This window comes from Cygnus atratus, chromosome 7 (genome assembly GCF_013377495.2).
Source record: "Cygnus atratus isolate AKBS03 ecotype Queensland, Australia chromosome 7, CAtr_DNAZoo_HiC_assembly, whole genome shotgun sequence".
Taxonomy (NCBI): Eukaryota; Metazoa; Chordata; class Aves; order Anseriformes; family Anatidae; genus Cygnus; species Cygnus atratus.
Window position 1 is genome coordinate 826,928 of NC_066368.1, and position 19,840 is coordinate 846,767.

The 19,840-nt window shown below is 46.2% G+C and overlaps 1 protein-coding gene across 1 annotated transcript in view; it reads right to left on the reverse strand.

The window, feature by feature from the left end:
* Positions 1 to 8,531, reverse strand: part of JAKMIP3 (Janus kinase and microtubule interacting protein 3) — a 49,844-nt gene extending 41,313 nt beyond the window's left edge. Inside the window, exons 1-2 of the mRNA XM_035547788.1 lie at positions 8,304 to 8,531; positions 5,580 to 5,725 (exon numbers count right to left, since the gene is read on the reverse strand). The gene's annotated coding sequence lies outside the window, so the exon portion shown is untranslated. The remainder of the gene's footprint in view (positions 1 to 5,579; positions 5,726 to 8,303) is intronic.
* Positions 8,532 to 19,840: the final 11,309 nt, after the last annotated feature.

Below are 19,840 nucleotides of genomic sequence, written 5' to 3' on the forward strand. Positions count from 1 at the left end.
GCAGTACCCGTCGGCGATGCTACAACTGCTTTTACTCCTGGATGTATCGGACCTCAGACCTTGCTGGTGGGTGCCCTGCACATCCCTCCTGAAATGTAAAAGGCAGATACCGGAGAAAGACAGAGGAGGAAGTGCTCCTTGCCCTGCTGGGTGCCCTGCTGGGGCACGGGGGCTCACACTTTCCTCCCCACAAGACAGGGACCAAACCACCCCTTTGGTTACAAACCCGCATCCTTGTCCTTCCTGGAGAAGTGGGAGAGGAGGGAAGGGAAATCAGCCTAGGGCTGAGGACTGGGAGTTCCAGTGCTACTAAATGCTCACTTTAATTATTTAATTTTGTCTAATTCTATGCAAATTAATGAATGATTAGTGAGTGATACAAAGATTTTAGACAGTCTATACTCGTGAAACTCCACTGGTTTCAAAGACATTAGTTTTAAAGACAAGAAGCACTCAGGCTCTTGAGCTTCTAAACATAAAAAGATTAAAACACAGTGTGAATGATATATATTATTATTGACAAGATTCATTTATCTCTGGAAAACCAAGAAACATAACCTGAGTTACTGCTCACCTGCAAGAACATTGATTTTGAAGGCAAAGCAGCAAAAAAAAAAAAATCGTTATTAGTATTTACAACAGACTTTGTGTCAGAGAGAACAAAAGCACCAATAAACATGTTACCCAAACCATTCATTTATCACTGGTTTTCTGGGCTGAAGAGAGCCGCAGGAAGAATAAACAGAAGACATACAGGCATCAAGCATGTACTCACTCTGCCACGCAGCCTGTAATTTACTCCCAGGGAGCAGACCAGTTCGGGAGGCATTGTCCTCTCCTGCTCTGCATTTCCTCGGGAGGTTTCATCGGGCAGTTTGCCTTCTGTTTTCTGCCCAGCCCCATGCTCTCTCAGGCAGCACTAGGTTCTGATTTGGGGCGAGAAGGCAGCCCTGCCCGCGGGTGGAGGAGGCAGCAGGACCTATCTGCCCTGCACGACCCTGCGAGCTGCGGCCTCCCGGCCCTTGGGTGGCACGCCTTCTCCTAACTGGGACTTGACAGAGGATAAAAATGCTGCCAAGGATGGCCACGAACCATGGAGGAAAAGTGGATCCCAGCTCTGTTCTCCCCCTTGGGAGAAGCTCCTGTGGCTGCAGGTGTCACACGGCCGGCAGACCGCAGGAGGAGGAAATGATTGCAGAATCGGCTCGGTTCGGGGCTCCTGGCCACAACCCCTCAGAGTCAGGTCGATGTAAGCAGTATAACGCATCAAAGGAGAAAACCCCAAGGCAGTGGTCTTATTTTCAAGAACTGGTGAGATGCACAAAGGACCCCTCCAGTATTCATTGTCCTACAGATCAGAGCGGGATTTACACGGTTTAGAACCATTCATCCTTTTGGCGTATGCTGAATTGTTTTTCCGATGGATAATAATGGGAAATCAGACTGGGCAGAGTAAGGCAGCTTTCTAGTGGCAACCATGAGCTTCTGTGTCTGCAATGAAACAAGCATCATTGTTGTAAAGTATGAAAGTAGTTATTTGTATTTCAAAAAAAGTCATGGTCTTGTAACGCTGAACAGTGGTGTCTGTTGGTGCATGCCTGTGCACACATGAGCCATCTGGGGACTCGTGGACAAATGCCAGTCTTAAAAGAATATTTCTCCCAAATGCTGTGAGAAAAAAATATCCATAAAAATATTTCCAAGCCAACATCATTGTACTTACACAGAACTCAGCAGAGTTTGTCGTGCTGGAGAAGGGGCGCAAATCAGCCAGTTCTGGCTTTCTCAGCTACCACGCTCTGACAGCTAGCTAATGTGTGGTGAGCCCCAAAACCTAACGCTGAGGTGCCAAACCCGAGAAAACAGCCCAGCTGAGTGGGACACTGCACAGTCCTGGGCAGTAATGGGCAGAAAAACACATTTCTGATACATGAGGTATGTCGCCCTTGAATTTTATTTTATTTTTCAACAAGTTCTGTAGAGGGGAATCTGAGAGACATTTTTATAGTAATGTCTTCATATTTTTGATACAGGGAGAATATATTATGGATATATGGATATGATTCCTGGTATGTTTGATATTGAAAATAGCATCAATTATGCATCATAAGGTGTCTTTAGCAGGGCTCATCATTCTTTTTGCCTCCTGACTTGCAGTTCAGACATCAAGGCTAATTGGAAAATACATTTTCTAGTTAACAGTTTCTGAAACCACACTTGAATTAAATGAATAGATTGCTACCAGAGTACCAATATTTTACACAAAACAGCTTAAACAAAACACTGTTTTTAGAAATACTGGACATTTCAAATATATGATATGAGCTTGTGAAAACGCTATTCTTTTTCTCTTTTGAAAAACTATTATAACTAAAGGCTTTATACAATCCTTTTTCAGTCTCTGGCACACCTCAAAATATTGTAATTGAAAGAAAATGCATTATGCAAACGCAAAATGCAACTCAGCCACAGACATATATGTTTGCTATGGTTGAGTTCCCACTTCCTGATACGGGGAAGCTCTTCTTGAGTAATCTCAGTTTTTCACTTCAAATTTCAACAGTTTATAGATCTGAATAAAAGAAAATTGGCCATCCTCTGGAAGGTTGCTTCATGCTGGGCCAAAGTACTGGGCTTGTGCTGGTTTTTTATGCCTCAGAGATAATAGTTTACTGTGCAACTCTCTCATGATTAAAAAGTAGTTAAAATTAGTTAAAATTGAAAACTAAATGTTACACTAAATTGAAAAACAAACAAACAAACAAATTTGGCTAATGCAGTTCGACATGACAAAGCTGCCATGACAGCAGTTGCAAGATAACCTTCAGGACGTGAACTGTGCCATCAAGCAGAAAAGGGTTCAAGCCTCGCTAGCCCATGCATGGGCAAACCCCAGCAGCAATATCTGTGACAGAACCAAACTCCACGCGAGCTGGCACTAGCTCCTAGGGTGGTTCGCTGTCCCGCCAGCCCGGGCTGACCTTATCCCTATCGCAGGAGGACGGCACGGCCCCAGCAGGGCGGCATCTTGCCGCAGGGAGGGCAGGGTCACCCCAGCTCGCCAGACCTGGGAAGGGAGGGATTAAGGAGGAGGAAGGGAGTATGTTTTGATGTGATACTCAGACCTTAACCTGGCGTTGGGCTGTGCTTTGTTGAGCTTCAGTAGCGAAACCAGCATAGGAAGTGAATGACAGACCATTTTTTAAAAGGGAAGCCATGTAAAGTCTCATTTCTTTGAATCCCCGTTTTTAGCAGAAGCGACCTGTACCAATAAGAAACTCTAGAGCACTTTCCAGAGTTCACAGATCCCTGATTATCCCATGCAACCTTAATTTAGTGCTACTATGAACATATACGTATTATATATATATTTATAAATATATAATCAAACTCATCTCAGTTTATTTTTTTTTAAGAAGACCAAATGCAGCTATCTCAACTTAAACTTCCAATATTTGTCTCAACCACACTTTTGCTGAGAAAGTTTCAGGCTTAAAACAAAACATGCATGAAATCTGGCAGAAGACAGCAAAGTAAAACTCAAGCACACAGGGTATGAATTCAGGACGCAGAAGACTTAAATTCAGGGCCCTACTTCTAACCAAGTGCCGTGCTGACTAGGAAACAGCATCTTGTCTTGAAGATTTCCACTCTGAAAAGAGCTAGTGCATGCTTCTGTATGCCAGCAAGTCCCTTGTGGACTACCCTTGTGCACCTACCAAGTGCACATACTTATCGACAATTAGCTGTTCTAGGGTAAATCTCAGTTTCCATAGGGAAAACAAACACAATATTTCCCAGCATGGAACAACTTTTAAAACTTAAATTTGATGACACAGTAACTGGTTAAAAAAAAAAAAAAAGGCAAAACCCACCACCATGAACTAATGAGCTTCTGCAGATGGAAGTCTAGCCAAAGTTTTGCTTAGGATTAGATCAATTCCAACAACAGCTTTAACAGACACATGCCAAATCCTGACTGACCTGAATTTTTCCTCAAAGATTAATCCCTCACCCACTGTTAGCTTTAACTCATCGATGTGTGGACCACAGTTACAGAATCCAAAGCAAAATCCTGAACCCTGTAAGCTACACATGCATTGTTTACCTGCCTGCATCACATGCACACATATATAAACCCCAACCACTGATTTTTCATAATAAATTTTAAAGTTTTTTTTTTTTTTTTAAAGCAAGACACAGGTGGCTGCCCAATCTATGAATAGCCTACATAGTTAATAAATAGTCTATAGTAAATACAAAAGAGAGTAATAAAATTTAAGTACTGGAAGACCTAATTGTTACTAAATCTGAACAGGTAGAGCCTGATATTTTAACACCACAAGTTTAACATTATCTAAGCAGGCCACCTTTCTTACTTTTACATCTCTTATGGCTAAACTGCTGAAAGTAAAGAAATTATATAAGTTAGAAACAGTAACTATTATGTAGGAAGATAATTTTCCTTTTTCCTTAGATATTCTTCAGTACTTTAGGTACAAAAATACATTGAAGTTATTATAATAATATTACAAAAATACACCTATCCAAATTCTCAGTTAAACTGGAGCAACTCAGAATAATTTCACTGATTTGTCTAGCATTATTAGCGAGGAGTGCATTTCAGACTTAATTCTGTCAGCTTAATGTTGTGTCATTCCATTATCTTGATCACAAACAAACTGTCTGAGCAATGCCATCCATTTTCCCAAGGAATTCATCCCTGTATAATTAACTACAATCAACTGTAACACAGATGGCGTCGTATGATCCAAAAGCGCTTTATAGAAACCTTTTAAGCATGTTATTAACATCCCTAAATAACTAACTATTTAATGCTACCTCTCCAGCCCTCTTCTGCATGAACACACAACACAGCTGGATTTGAGAGAGCAAAAGGCAGCATTTAATTGCAGCACAGTTATAAAAGAATTTCAGCTCTTGGATTTATTCGATTTATAAATGAGTTTGTAAATAACAGACTCTACTGTGGCAACAAAAACATTGCATTTTAGATTTCATAAATAAGACTAATTTTCAGAATGATTCATCCTCAAACTCAGCATTGTGGAACTGGACAGCATGGAAGGACACTGATGGGAAGCAGAGCCTTTCTTTAGCCTGACCACGGCTTTCCAAGTGAACAAAATATATTTTTATTTGTCACATTTTGCTTCTTTTATAACTAGATGTGTGCCCAGTCCTACACTGATATAAAAATTTACATTTAACAGCAACAAACAAGAATTTGAATGGAAAGATAAATCTCCTGAATGAAAATCAATCGCAAGTTGTTAAATGCCCATCAAGCTCTAATGCAAAGCTGTTCATTCACCCCTCCCCGAAGTTTATTCTCTGGGGATCAGATTACTTCAGACCTGTTTTCTTATTAGTTTAAATTACCTTGTCTTGACAGTTGCTGAGATTCTGCTCCCTAATTTCAGCCCACCTTACTTAATAGGGAGCAAGCCCCTTGGCCCATAAGCTGATTAAGAAAGAAAGCAAAAATATGATCAAACAGACAGACTTTCTGGAGACTTTTTCTGACCCTTTTAGCAGGGACAGGCTGGAGTACCCACCGAAGACAGCAGCGCTGGGGATTAGCACCCTTCCTCTCCCCCAAACATCTGGTCGACGTGGGCAGTCCCGGTGAGGGCTGGATGTCCAAAATTTCATGGAATCACGTATGAGCCTGATGGCATGGTCTCAGGTGGGAAGATGGTCCCTGGGAAAGACCAAGAGAGCTTTTAGTAAATTCTGGTAAAAGGGAGGTCTGTATTAAAGTAACTGAAGAGGCAACGTGCTGCTCTTCTGGCTTCTGCAAGAACATTGTTAGAGAAGGTGAAACTGAGAGTGATGTCCAATTTAGAGATGACAAATGAGCGCAGAAAAGAAAAGCTGTTCAAACAGCACATTACCATGACCTAACATTTGGTTCTCAGTATCACACAATGGGGCTTCTTAGTATTTGAAGTGGGGAGCATTAAACAAATATTCAGTATAGGAACTGGACTGGCAAAATCGTAACGAACACAACAGAGTCATTTATAAATATATTTATATTTATATATAAATATAAAAATATTATATATTTATATATAATATATATAATAATAATATAATAATATATACTATATATTATATATATATATAAATATATACATAAATATATATATATTTATGTATTTTTATATAAATATACCCAATTAGCTGGAGTTAGTTTAAGTACACAGATTTCTATCACATTATAACATAATAGCATAGGGAAGGGAATCGTTTCCAGAACCAGTCTTTATTTATGTGCTCTGGGGTTATTAACTCAGTTTTACTTTCCTTCCTGAAGGAAGCCAGCAGTTTGATACATCAGAGCTCTGGAAGGTTCAGTGAGAGCAGTGCTTTCTAATTGTTGGGTTTCCTCCGTGTCTTTGTACCATCGCTTAAAACACACTGGGAGACGGGAGAGCAGTGTAAGATTGTGTCTTCTCCAAGGGAAGAGAGAGTCGCACAAAAGAAGTTATACACGGATACAAGAGACAAAACAAAAGGTGTTACTACTATCAGTTTTAGTTAAAAAGCCAGGCTTTGCACATTCAGAATAGCAGTTCTGAGCTTGAGTAGCACCGACTTCAGCAGCAGCACATCACCACTACTTCCCTGTAGAACTTGCTTCCCACTGCCCCGTGGAAGCTACACCAGGCACGTTCAGTGCCTGTAAAGCCACAGGAACAACGCGAGTCGCTCTGAAAACACTCCTAGGCACCAAACCTTTATTTGTTTGTAAATCATGTTGAGGAGATAAGAATTGCAGTATTTAGCTTACCACACCTTGCTGTGAAATGAGCACTGAAGCTGCTGGAAATGTAATATCCAGACTAAGGTCTCAATTCTATATATTTTGTTTGTGTGTGATGCAACAAGCTTGTAAGAGAAACCTAAAAGATCTCACACATGAAGCAAAATGAACTGTAACTAAGAAGTGTTGAAATATAAAATAGATGGGGACAGATTTAAGTGAATAATAGAAAATAACAGAAACTCTTTTTTTTTTTTTTTTAAGTACATGAGAATAGCTACTGAATTTACCACTAGTATCTTCGGGGATCACTGTATAAAATAAAGCTCTGCATAACTAATTCATTCATATGCTTTCACAGGTTTCATGATTCACCTATTAATGAAGTGATCAATGACTTCTCACAGACAGTGTCAAAATACACAATTCCTGATACTGCACAAATTAATAGCATAGAATTGCCTGTTAGGAGAATCTGAATTCTAAAATCCCTTTTAGAAAAGGATTTAATATTTATATAGATATATATTGTTGGACAACTCCACAGAGTAGCTCCACTACATATCTAGAAAGGCTGCGTTTATGCAAGGGGTGAAGATGCCATACAGAAACAGTGCAGTCGGGAACAGCTGTAACCCCTTGTGGCCTCACTCACAGCCCTCTGAAATCATGCATTTTCCATTTATTTCACCAGGTTGTCAATTAGGCACTTGAGCCAAGTTCCACTCAAGTCAGTAAGAAACTTGCCATTCACTAAAACGATCCCATAATTAAAGTAGTGGGAAGTCACTGCCTGAAAGGCACTTCTCACGAGCATCAGTTCAGCAAACACAGCCCCGTCCACAGACCGCCAAGCCCAGCGTGCCGCCAGCATGAGATGGGTTCTGGGGATTAGCGAGGCTTTTGGTGTGGAGCTGGTGTTCGTCCTCAGAGCCAGGAACGCGACAGTTCAGCAGAGCCAGCTCCCTGGAGGCCCCGGCTCTTTTCCTGAGAACCTCCGCCTGGTCCTGGTGCAGCGGTGCAGCACCTCCCATGGCAGCACCAGCCCGCGCACCGGCACAGCTTGGGGAAGGGCGGGTGGAAAAATGGGGAATTAGCAGAGGAGGGTGCAGACAGCAGAGTGCTTTAACGGAATGCTTTAACGGAAAGCACCACTTCTTAAATTATCATTTGCTTCTGGTACACAAAGGGCCCATTTAGACCAACAACTTTTTGGCAAATAATCTATCAGCTTGGGGTCGGAACTCAGACATGCTCCTGTAAGTCACGGCTGAGCCCCAGGCGCTCAGGTAAGTAGAAAAGAACCCTACTGACACGTGTGTTATAAAGCCAACACATCCTCTAATCCGTGCTAAGTACTGAAGTACTCGGTACTTGGAATACCTCTGTTTTGTCTGGCTAAGTACATATTTCCAATTATAAGAAAAACATTTTAATCTTTTGAATTAAATTTAAAACATTAATAAGATTTAAAATAAACAACAAAATGAAACAAACCAACCAAACAAACCTGACTCTGTCCAGGCTCTGGAAGATGTCTGAATAAAATCCTAAAGGCAAAATACCCTCCCAGATACTGGAACAGAAAGACTACTGAACCTTGCAGTAACAGAGCTCATGTCTCTGAACAGAAAAGCAAAGCGGTGACTAGGAGGGAAATGCTCAGAGCACGTAGGGAAGGCCACGCCAAGGAGCAGGACATGCCCCGTGTGCCGTGGAGCAAAGCCTTCCCGGGCCAGAGGCACGTCACCGGAGGTACTTCGTGCTAAGGATATGCAGATGCAGTGTTTTTTCACTGCTGCTGACCTTGTCAAGGTGATTTCTGCTCATAGGTGGCTATGCATTAATCAGATATACATGGCTGAGAATTTTAAAGCTATAATCTGATTTTTACTATTTTTCTTTTTTTTAAGCTGATTTGATTTGAGATGCTGCATCAATCTTCCCAGTCAATTTGCTTGGCAGGCAGATATCCATTTCTCTGCAGTTTTGTGCAACAGACCAGTAAGTGGGCTTAAGACTTCCTTTCAGCATGGCAGAACCAGACCCATCTAAAATGAAGTCAAGAATCCAGTCCTTTAGGGAAACCTAAAAAAAAAAAAATGTATGCTTGTGTGTGCAATGAGAAAGTCAATAGAAATTATACCATGTTTCACAGCCTCCTGTTACTTGGACCAAGAAGGACAACGCACGCAGAGAATTAAATCTCTAATGGCACCAGGTAACACACGTGGCTCCAACTGCCATCAAAAGACATCCAGGGACCAATATGCAAAGGCAAAAATGAAATGAAATATAAACCCAGCTAGAATCTGAAGATGTCCATAGAACTCGAGATGTGTTGATGTCAATCAGCACACTTCTGCATAGGCTGCTAACATAATTGAGTATAACAAGAACATTTGTTGTTCCTGTACAGCTAAGTCCTGCCATTCTAAAATACAGAGTAAAATTTGCCATGCATCCCTTAATCGGGTTATTTCAACAAAAAGCACCTGCTTTATCTAGCTCCCTTCAAACAAAAGTGTCTGTTCTCAGGTTCTCAGTAATTGCACTTAGAAACCAGTGGTGAAAGCAGACAGCTTAAAGTACCTGATGCCACCACAAATGATGAGAAAGACTTCATCTCTCAGCTAAGCCAAAGATGGCTTCAAAATGAAACATTAATGAGCCAAAACCTTGTGGTCTATCCACAAGTGGAATCAGGTCCCAAACACCCTTTGTAGTCTTGGAGCTCCGTTAATTTGTCATCAATGCTTGAACTCTGGATGCTGCTCGAGCACAGGAACTGTCCACTTGAAATTTCAGATACGCGGTATAATCCATGCAAATAAAAATAGAGAGAAAACAGCACCAAAAAGAAAATTGATGTTTCTAGTTTCTAAAGTCTCCTGGCCCTCCAGAGGACAGGAGCTGAGAGGTGACAGACGGGAGCCTAGCAGCAGCCGAGGCACCAAGTGCCCAGCGTCATTGTGTGGGGCTCCTATCCACTGCACTCACAGTGACTCCAGTAAAACACCCGCAAGCCCCGTCATCCTTGTTTAAAGGCTGTCAGGATTCCCCTGAGCACTGCCCGAGTTCACCTACCGCATCCCTTCACCTCGCTGTGCAAAGCCTCGCCTCGCCCTCCTGCTAGGAGCAGAGATCCGGAGGACATCCAGCAGAAGTTCCTCAGCCTTCCTTAGCCCACACAGTGCCAAGTGACAAAAAAAACACACTACAGAGGAAATCTTCTGTGATACCACAGTTGCTCTTTTGGCCCTTAAAGCACCAAGGACTAAGTCACTCAGTCCCAAGTGGCATCTTCTGGCAGCAAGGCCTGCTGAGGTCTTACCTTGGGAGAACCTACTCACATGCAGACCTCTCCCTCACAAGGGCTTGTTCAGACTGGAAATAGTGCCAGCCTTGCTTTTCTTTGTGAAACAAACAAACAAACAAACAAACAAAAAAAACTATGTAAAAGAACCGTGGAAACACTGTCCCAGACATCTCCATTTACAGAGAGGACACAGCTAGGGAAGAGCTCTCTCCTAGCTGTTTGCTTAGTGTTGCATCTGGGTAATCTAGCATTTAAATCCAGGATCCTCCAGCCTTAGAGCCTTCTGCACTTACTCCTTCAGAGAAAGTCGCTTCTCACATGGCTTGCGCTGCACCGATCTCTAGCTAAGAGGATGTGTCCATCTGGCTTCTGACTTTCTGCCTGATCCTTGCTCCTCACCGCGGGAGCAGCCTGTGCTGGGAGCGGCGGCTCCGCTCTCTGCCTGCGGGCACAAGGAACCGCAGGGCTCTGCCCTCCTGCCCGCTGCTGCCACCGCAGCAGCAGGGTCTGCGGTGGTGGAGGATGGAGCTATGCCTCTCCTGGGCACCTGGGTACTGTAACGCACGGCAACAGCCATGGTCTCCGTACAGCTGCAGCCTGAGCCTGGTAAAGTTTTGACAAAATATAGGTAAGAACTGTGCAAACACTTGTCATCAAGCCCACAAGCTCCAGAGAAGTCCACGTCCAGGCAGACACACTGTGACTACCTGCAGAGAGCTGCTCCCAGCAGGCAGAAGGGTTTCACAGGCTGCGCTGAGTCTGGGCCAGCAGACGCGACCTCAGAGAAACCTTGCATGTAAATGTGTAAAGGATGTGAGAACGTAAACCTGAGTCTCAGTTTCACAATGTATACTTTAGGGTTGGATGCTTACACAATTAACTGCTTAAGAAGGTTTAGTAAGATGATGTATAACAAAGTCTAGGCATGGGTGGGGGATAGAAACGAAGGAGAAACAACCACTGAGATGGAGAGGTTCCCAGCTGAGGGCTCCAAGGACCAGAGCCAGGGCTGGCAGTGTTTGATATTCTGCTGGCAACCTGTAAAAAGAGTAAAGGGTGGGATATCAAAATCTGCTGATAACAGAGGATTATTTAGGTCAATCAAGATGAGAGAGGAATATAAAGCAAGAAAAGGGAAGAGAAAACTAAAACTATAACCACAGACTAGGAAATTAAGTAACTAAGCAACATGAAATTCAATGTGGGAAAGTACAAGATAATCCATATTTAAAAATACATTTTGACATATCCTGCAGACAGAGGTTTAGGAGGAAAGATCAAGTCATCATTGAGGACATCTGTTGTGCATGCAGCTAGGTAAATAAGATATTAGATTTTAATAGCAGGAGGCAGGAAACAAGATGAAAAGCATTATAATGCTGCAGAAGGATAAGTGGTAGGTACTCGTGATTACAGTAATAGTCATCTAAAAGAAACGTAAAAGATACAGCCAGGTAACAAGAGAATCAAGGCCTGTGATTTTTTGAAGAGACATTAAATGGGCAGCTATAAATGACTGATGTCATGAAGGTGAAAAGAATGTTTCATTTACTTTTTCACAATAATACAAACACAAGAAGCCACCCGACGTTATTAAGGGGCATTGGCAGGAGGTAGTTACATGATTTCACAGCAGACAGACAAATCTTCCCTTTTGCACAGCGCACTGCAGACACTGGCAGCACTCCTCTGTCATTCTGCTGCTCCTGCCACCAAACCACCACAAGCCAAACCCACCACGAGAGACAAATGCTGCTGCTCTGAGCGGAGCCCTCACCCTGCCCTGCATGAGCCACCGGCCGCAGGGTGACAGTGGCAGAGCTGATGGCATCCAGCGCCAGCAGGACCTGTCGCAGCGCTTAGGAAAGGTACAGCGACGCTACGTAGCCTCCATGGGAGCAGGTCGAGTAACAAAAGCATCAGAGCAACAGGTTTTGCTGCAAATGCCTCCCTGGTATTGCCAAGAGGGAAAAAAAATAAAATAAATAGTCGCTCTGAAACCCTTGCTTTGGATATACATACATAAATCCTTTACAAATGAAGAAATTGAGCATTCCCTGGGCTAGCACGTGGCTGGCAACGGAGCTTCTGCTCCCCTGGTAAGAAAACATCCAGCAGCACAAACTCTCCAAGGCGACCTGCTGAAAACGGGAAAGCAGAACATGGAGGAGAGCTATTTCGGGCTGCACATACAGCACCTCCATCAGCCCTCCAGGGCACAGCACTGAGAGCCTCGCTCCCCCTCCCTCTTCCAGCTTTTATGTACTCTAGGAATGGATACTAAAAGGAATAAAAGAAAAATCATTAAAATTATACACCCTTTGTAGTGCATGGTGTTTGTCGTTGCGCTTGGTTTTTGCTTTCTTTTGTTGTTGTTTTTAAGAGGCTTAGAGTAAAAATTGCCGCAGTTTGACTTCATTTTCAGCCACATGCAGTTTGTGAGGCCCAGCATCACTGCTCGCAGTGAGATACCATTGGTACACAGCCCTGGACATACAGCTCAATCTGCACATTGTTTCACTTCTTTAAAGCATTCTCCCCACATAACCCAGAGCTCATCAGAAAATAACTGGAAGCCAAGGCTCAGGGGGCTCCATCAGCATCCTCACTTGCTGTCTCAGTCAGGATTACCGTTTGGCTCCTAGCCCTGCTTTCCCCAGCCCCTGTCAGAGCCCTGCCCATGCACCGAGCAGCTCGGGGGTGCAGGGAGGGGTGAGCCAGCCCCCTGACCCGAGCTCACTCAGCCTGCAGCCCCGTGCAGGGCGACATCCCGCTCCCTAACAGCTACAAATAAGGCCGTCCAGCCCCACAGCTAACCACGGCATCACGAGAAGGACAGAGATTGTCCTCATTTCGGGTGATGCCTCACCTAAATCCCAGCTCAGCTGAGCACTACAGAACTAACGTGTCTCCACATTTGTTTTTAAAATCGCATCCAATTAAATCGCCCAACAGGAAGCACACCACGTTACGTCTTCCCATGTCACGGCAAGGCAGCAGAGCCCCAGCTGCTGCCGGGGAGGATGGGCGGCTTTCCCGGCTGTTAATAAGCACCGGCATCATCTCGGAGTCCAAGTCAGATGCAAACAAACATCAACACTCAGCGTAGCGTTTAGGAGTGCTTGCTCTAAAATCAGCGTGTGCCGAGGCGTTGGCAGGCCCTGAGGACCTGTCTGCTACAAGGTTCATGCTCCCTTCCCAAGACGCCCTTCACAGTTGCTGCAGTCTTGGAAAGTCCCAACTGTCTGGGCATCAGCCAGTCTCTGCACACCATTTTTCCTTTGCTTTTGGAAAAAAAATAGCTAAAACTGATCTGCTGCTTAAAAAACAAAAGCAAAAGACTAGGAAGTTAATGGTAGCAGCAAACTCTGTCCTCAAAGAATTCGCAAAAATGTTTGTGATTCCCAGTACAAAATGACCGCCTGGCCTGCAGCCCCACACAGCAGCAAAGTGCTTCTGGTTTAGTTTTGGACCTTCCTTGTCCAAAGTGCATCAGGCAGGGCAAGGCCAGGCATTAGGGCAGAGACAACAAAGTTTCTTGGTCCTTCGACTTAATGAGATTATTTCCCCTGCCTTTCTGGTTTCCTTTTTGTCATTTCTGTATTGAAATCACATAATTTCTTCTTTCCTGTCGCTTTGCATAAAAGCTGTTTGTACAGATGCCATGGTGAGATGGGAGCCAAGGTGTGGGGCCAGCCCTGCCTAGGCGAGGAGAGGAAGAAGAAGAGCCCCAGGGCTTGGTGACGAGAGGAAGGAGAAAAGGGGGATGGGAGGGGAAGGCCTCTGTGGAGACCGAGCTGAGCTGATCAGTGCAGCATCAAATTCACAGCACCTGATGATATTGCTGAGCTTTTTGTGAACTTTTAAAAAAGCTATTAAAAAGTCCATGAAAAACATATATGTATTCACGGCATCTTATGTTTAATATTTGCTTTTGAAATGTTTTCGTTTGCAAAATGCAAACCTGCAATTTACAAGCAACTGCCAGTTCGATTTCCATGCTTATATTTGAAATTATAGCCGGAGATTATTTTTCCATCTAAACAGTTTACGTCTTAGCAGTAGTTCAACAGAACAGCGTTGTTTTCAAAAGTCAGATGTGGCATTTTAATGGTGACCAGAACGCTCCTACTTGTAGGTACCACCTGCAGCTTCTCTGTGGTAAGGAAAGCCGGTGAGCTTTCCAAAAGGGCAGCTCCCTGCTTCCCATACCCACTTGTTCCGTCCATTTCGCTCCCAGCTCCGTAGCCTCAGGAAGGAAGATGGACAAGCTTCAGGAAGCGAACAGCCTCCGACTGCGCAGCTGAACCACAGCAACGCCACGTAAAAGCAAGAACAAATAAGGCTGCTGCGACTCCAGCACATAAACAAGTGCAAGGGCTGGAAAAGCACCAGGCTGCAGCTGCAGAGACCTCGGGCGGCGGGGACAGCGGCGGGGACAGCGGCGGGGACAGCGGCGGGGACCGGGGCAGCGAGAGGGGCCCCGGGCTCGTTCCCCGCTGCCCGCGGGGCGCATCTGGGCGGCGCGCCCGGCATCCCCCAGCCCCCCGGCACCCCCCAGCCCCCCCAGCTCCATCCCGCCGGGGGCTGCCGGGAGCGGCCCGACCCCCCCCGGCCCCCCGGAGCGGCCCCCGGCCCCGGCCGCCCCCCGGGCCCCCCTCACCTGCGCTCGGTGCGGCGGCGCCGCCCGGCTGCCGGGGCCGTGACTCAGCAGCCGCGGCCCGGAGCTCGCCGAGAGCTGCGGGGAGGAGCCGCGCTGCGCCCCGTGCCGCCGCTCCGCCAGGTATTTGGGGGCCCTGCCGGGGTGTCCGCGCCCAGCCCCGCCCGGCTGCCCGCCGTCGGACAGCGGGAAGTAGCGGGGAGACCCGAGCGCAAACCCGCACGGGAAGCAGGCTGAGCGAGGAGGAACAACGGTCACCCTCTGCCTGCGGCGCGTCTGAGGAGAGGCGGCATCACGGCACTAGCAACCGAGTCCTGCCGCTCCGCCTCGGAGCCGACAGCAGCCGGGTCCCCGCAGCCTGCGGGAGCACGGCCGGGCTGAGCCCCGCACCCGCCGCCTGCCCGCCCGCAGAGGAGCGGCACCCCCTGGCCCGGCACCCCCTGGCCCGGCACCTCCTGGCCCGGCACCTCCTGGCCCGGCACCTCCTGGCCCGGCACCCCCTGGCCCGGCACCCCCTGGCCCGGCACCTCCTGGCCCGGCACCCCCTGGCCCGGCACCTCCTGGCCCGGCACCTCCTGGCCCGGCACCCCCTGGCCCGGCACCCCCTGGCCCGGCACCTCCTGGCCCGGCACCCCCTGGCCCGGCACCTCCTGGCCCGGCACCCCCTGGCCCGGCACCCCCTGGCCCGGCACCCCCCGCCGGGCAATAGCTGGGGTGCTCCTGGTGCCGCTGCATCAGCCCTGGGGCTCGTTGTCCTTACCCGAGGTACCCCCCTCCCCGACAGACCAGGTAACAGAGAACGGACTCACCGACTCGGTTGTTTGTTTTCAACCTCATTTTAAAACAAAGACAGGAAAGATTTTGCCGGTGCCACCGTAAAGTCCGTTTGGTAACAATTGCCCATACCGAGTGCAAGAGAAAAAGCAGGGCTGTGGTGCCTGGCAGGCTGTGAGGCACTGCTGGCTTTCACAGCGGATGCTCAGCGTGGGGAGATCGCAGCCCCAGCCCTGCCACTGCCCTTCCTGAGAACCTGTGCCTTGGAGTGCAATAAGTGCAACTGTGCCCATGGATAGCTGCCCCATTACAATGGAGAATGAAAGCTGAAAGCTTCCTTCCAGAAGCACCGAACCAAGAACTGCCTGTGACAAGTCAGCAGCATTTTAGCTTTGTATATACTTCAATTACGTAGGCTTTCACTTCAATTTTTGAATTAAAGCAAGAATGCTGATGCTATTTACACAGACAGATTTTTCGTGTGTTTCTTTCACTGCTAGTACAACTGAGTCATGGCCACAGCCTGCAGATCCGGATGGATCTAGGACAGCCCCGGTTACAAACCCTCTGACCGTCAGGCTGCTGAGACGGCAGGACCCCAGCCGCAGCCCAGAGGTGCAGAAAGGATGGCTGCACGGCTCTCACGTCCCACTGCAGCCATAAATATGTTCAAACGATTAAAACATTAAAGATCAGCTACAGCTGGGTGGGTGTTTATCACTGAGAGCTTCAAATATTCACTCTAATAAAGGGCCGTGACCAGACAGGCACCGTGGGACAGCCCATGGCCAGGAGACGTGGGGTAGAGCAGAAACAACAAAAAGCTTGAAGACTCCCAGGGGAGCAGCAGGAAGCCTCCGAGGGGCGTCAGTGCATGCCAGCACACCACCTAGAGACCACCAGAAGCCACGTGCAGCCGCACTGCCACCATCCTCGCACTTACAAGAGGCCTTTTGCAACAAGGAGGTGCTGGATGGTGACGAGAGGACTGCCCTGGGAGCTGGGTGCGGCAGAGCCCGTGCATGCAGTGCTGCTCAGCGGCACCCCCAGCGCTGTGAGGGGGACCTGGCACCTGCCGACAGCCACAGCGCATCTCCCACTGCCTCTGGCACCGACGTCTGTGGGTCTAACAGCACGCAGAGACACTAGCCCTAGGGCTGATAGAGGCACTGGCGTGAAATGAGGAAAAAAAGTACGTAGCTGAGAGTTTTAGAATGGATTAAATGGGTGAATTGGTAAGAAAACAGAAAGAAAGTTTTCATGGCATGTGGTAGACTGCAAGGTGAATTAAAAAAAGAAAAGTCAATATTCACCTGAAGGGCCACAAAACCACAATTTAAAATAGAAAGAGCTGCAGCCCCCTGGGGAGCGCCTGAGCTCCCTGCACACCCCGCCGGCAGGCAGAGCACACCCCCGGCAGGCAGAGGGCCCCCAGGGCCACCCTAAAGATGTGCTACCTACAGCAACGCCCCGTTGTGCGGGTGGAGAGGGCCAAGGAAGGGCTGTGACACCTCTGTTTCTTCCTCCTTGGTTCTGTGCATAGTCTGCCTCCTGACAACCACTGCTTTGTTTTTGTTACATCCTCCAGGTAGAAATAAAAGATCTTGGTGTGAGCTAAATATTCCTTTGATCAAAGTTCGTCTCTGCCTTGTCTCACCCTTCTCTTCCCTGCCTGCTTCTCTTCATAGCACACGTTAAAGAGAAAAAACAAAACCAAGAAAGCTAATTTTGGCTTGACCCACACTGCTTGACAATTTTTTTGCATGTGTACATATCAAAGGATAAAGAAAACAGGTTTTACCCAGGGCCTCTGAGGGCACAAGCATCCGTGCCTCGAATCCAGGGGGAATTGCTGTTCCTGGCTCCCCACGAGCTCCCCAAGCCACGGCCCCTGTGCCGGAGGAGCAGCAGCTGCCCACGCCGCCCGCTCTCCAGGCACGTAACGGGCAGCAAGTCCCAGCCGGCGGCTCGCAGGGCTGGGCAAGGTGTGCCCAGGCCACTTGTGGGGATCATCGCCCTGGCTGGCTGCATTTGAACAGAGACAGCTTTCCTCCATGGCCTGGGGAGCCTCCCCTGAGGCACAGTGGGCCGTGGCTGCACCCCTGCCCTCCCACACTCATTTTGCAAACACCTTAAGGGCAGAAACTTTGCTGTGGATTACCTGGTGAATTATATTTACATGGAGAGCTCAAAGACTGTACACAAAAGGCAATGTCTGAAGCACAGGGTTACAGTGATGAAATTCGCAGATGGAAGAATTTTTATGCTGGGTTTATTTCTCAATCATTTTAGTCAAAATATTAAGATAAAATTGCAATTATGATGTAAAAATGAAACTAAAATGTGTGTTAGAGTTGCTTACATTTAATTAAAAATAAGAGTTTAAAAGGCCTGTTTTTAAACGTTTTCTTCCAGGAGGAATGTCAAGTGATAAGTTTTTGTTCTGTTTGGGTGGAACTTACAGGGAGAAAGAAGGAAAAGGAAAAACCCATTTGAGATGTTTCAGTTCAGCATATGAACGAAGCCATTTTTCCCCCTTTTCTGTTAATGTAGGCTCTCTTTATGGAGAAACAGAACCTCAGAGGAAGCTGGGCAAGACCCAGCCTGCCTCCAGCACACCCCCAGCCCAGCCGGACCCACCGATGCTGCCGGTGACCACCACCATCCTCCTCCTGCCAGCGACAACCTCAAGAGCAGGACCAAGCCCACAAAGCTCTGAACAGTTTACGTGCAATTTGCACTTTAAAAAAATAAAGTAAAACAAAAAAAAATATTACCTAAAAACTGGGCAGGATAAGGAGTAGACCTCTCCCTGCCCTGCCCTGGTCAGCTCCAGCAAGATGATCCAAGAAGGGAGAGGAAAGCTTCGGACCGAACCAGGAAGAGGGAATTTTCTTCCCTGCTATTGACAAAGGGACCTGTAAATTTTGTTCCTCTTTGTCCTTTATCTTCTCTGATGACTTAGCAGCAAATGCTGAAGATAAATTTCCATGTTTTGTCTTTAACTAGACGTGGTTGAAAATAAAAACCAAACTAAACAGCAACAAAACCACTATGTCCCAGAGTTCAACATCACTAAGATTTCAGAATCCACATTAAACTTACGAAGAGGCACTGCAAGCCCGCCAAACGTGGTATTTTCGAACAGCTTTGACTCTACATGCTCCTTGCCAGTCCTCTCCTCGTGAATGAGTCACCATGAAGACAGTCACATACTTCTGAAAAGCAGTCTAATGTAAGACTCTTAAGATTTACTCCACAAGACATTTTTCAAAAATAATGGCCTAGAACTTTTTTGAGTTGTGGAAGAAAACTGGTTTGAACTTCTATATGAAAAAAAAAAAAACAACAACAAAAAAACCAACAGAAATAAAATAATTAAATGTTTGTAACAAGTAATTGCTACTAATCCCACCTGAGTGACTGATGCCCAAGATTTTGCTGTAGTAAATAACTGATTTTTAGCTGGACATAACTTGAATTAATGCCTCAAAATTTGACTCAAAATGAGTCAAACTGGAGCTTGGAACTCTGAGAAAGCTTCAGAGACCCAAGCTTGCACTTTTGTTACTTGAAATAGATGACTCACATTAATATGAATTAAGCACCCATGAAATTATGTTCATATTCACAACCCTGAGCTGGTGAACCAAAGCTAAGTTTAATGAAAAGTCACTGATAAACCAAAGTTGCCTTTTTTTAAATAGCATCCAGGCTTTTGCACGTTATCACCTACTGTTCCCTAAATGCTCATGTGGGGAAGTGGTCTGTTGCCTATTTGCCATCTGTTTTCCTACTTGTAAGGAATAGATTTATATCAGACAAGCATATATCTAGGTCCTTTGTGCAAAATAGTAATTATTGCTGTTAACGAGACAGAACATTTCAGGCATATAGTGCAGAACATAGCGGGCAAAAAAAATCTTTGTACGAAAACAAGTTTGTCTTTTGTACAATTTGACTTCCCTTTTCCTAGAGCTTATACTCTTTACCTAAACTCTACATAAAGCTCACATGAGTGCGTACCTAGATAAAAAGAATAGTTTTTCAGCATGGCATTACTTAAACCAGCCATAGCAATCCGAAACGTACAAGCCATACCCAACACCAAACTCCTTAGCACATTCTCCAAGCATTAAAACCATGTTCACAAGAAGGTCAAGGGGCAAGATCTCCCCAGATACCCCGGGCAGTTGGGTCTACCTCTACAACTCAGTGCCTAGCAGTGGGTCCCAGTCTACATTTTCAAATACCCAGTGGCTTTGTTCAGAATTAATTCTTTAATTACCCCGCA